General features: G+C 37.1%; 1 non-coding gene across 1 annotated transcript; it reads left to right on the forward strand.

Annotated features, from left to right (window-relative positions):
- The first annotated feature begins 811 nt into the window (after nucleotides 1–811).
- On the forward strand, nucleotides 812–917 carry LOC136204395 (small nucleolar RNA R71). The gene has a single exon (XR_010675237.1). It is a non-coding gene; the product is annotated as a small nucleolar RNA R71 (small nucleolar RNA).
- The last annotated feature ends 327 nt before the right edge of the window (nucleotides 918–1,244 follow it).

The following is a 1,244-nucleotide window of genomic DNA, read 5'->3' on the forward strand; positions in this document are numbered from 1 at the left end:
CATTTCCGGACCTAGATAATTTTTCCCTGAACGAAGAGTGATAACCTTTACCTACTCTTTCGGATTTTCTTCCGTATGGCTGGGAAGACTTCCCTCTTTTCGGGATGGAATTGATTTAGCAAGCTGGCCAATTTGGACCTCCAAATTATGGATGCTAGATGAGTGGTTTTTAATAAGCTGATCGAATTTATTTTCGATCCGTTTAAAACCATCGTCGTGATTACTTATTTTTCCACTGATAGCATCTATAAATTTGTCGATTTTAGAAGATAAAGTGCTAATCGTATCTCTTGACTGATTTTGATAATTACTGGTACGATTTTGATTAGCACTTGCATTATTGTTATTGTCTTTCCAATTAAAGTTAGGATGATTCCTCCATCCAGAATTATAAGTAGTAGAATAAGGATTATTAGTTTGGTTTTGCCCTTGGACAAAATTTACCTGTTCGATCTCACTCATATTTTCATAATCCAAATCCGTTTGGATTGGATTACCATTGGTATCGCACGGTGCCATAAACCTATCAATTTTGTGCGATAAAGTAGAAAATTGGGCTTGTAACATCGCGACTGGATCAAGGTTCACTATACCTTTAACTGATGATGTGGTTGAGGATGATGGTTTTGCCACCGATATATGTCCACGTTCCGTGGGCCACATACTGCTGTTGATTGTCATTTCCTCCAAAAGTTCTCTTGCTTGGGCTGCTGTTTTCTTCATAAATAACCCTCCCGACATAGCATCTAATGAACCTCTGGTTGTAGGATTTATTCCATTATAAAATGTTTGCATTAGAAGTTCAGCGGGCAATTGGTGGTGTGGGCATAAACGTGAAGTTCTTTAAAACGTTCCCAAGTCTCATAAAGAGTCTCATTATCATTTTGAGAAAAAGATGTTAACTCTTTTATGACTCTTGCGGTTTTTGCTAAAGGAAAATATTTTGATAAAAAAGCTTGGGCTAATTGTTCCCAAGTTGCAAAAATTGCGCCTGGCATCGAAGTTAACCACTCTTTGGCTCTATCCTTCAAAGTGAAAGGAAAAAGGCGAAGTTTGATTGCTTCGGCAGTCACATCTGAAATTTTAAAAGTGTCACAAATTTCAAGGAAATTTGTCAAATGGGTGTTAGGATTTTCGTTAGGTAACCCGTAAAATGTTACATTATTTTACAACATATTAAGCAAAGCTGGCTTAATTTCAAATTGGTTTGCGGTGATTCTGGGTCTAACGATACTATTGGTTAC

Source organism: Euphorbia lathyris, chromosome 8, assembly GCF_963576675.1.
Source record: "Euphorbia lathyris chromosome 8, ddEupLath1.1, whole genome shotgun sequence".
Taxonomy (NCBI): Eukaryota; Viridiplantae; Streptophyta; class Magnoliopsida; order Malpighiales; family Euphorbiaceae; genus Euphorbia; species Euphorbia lathyris.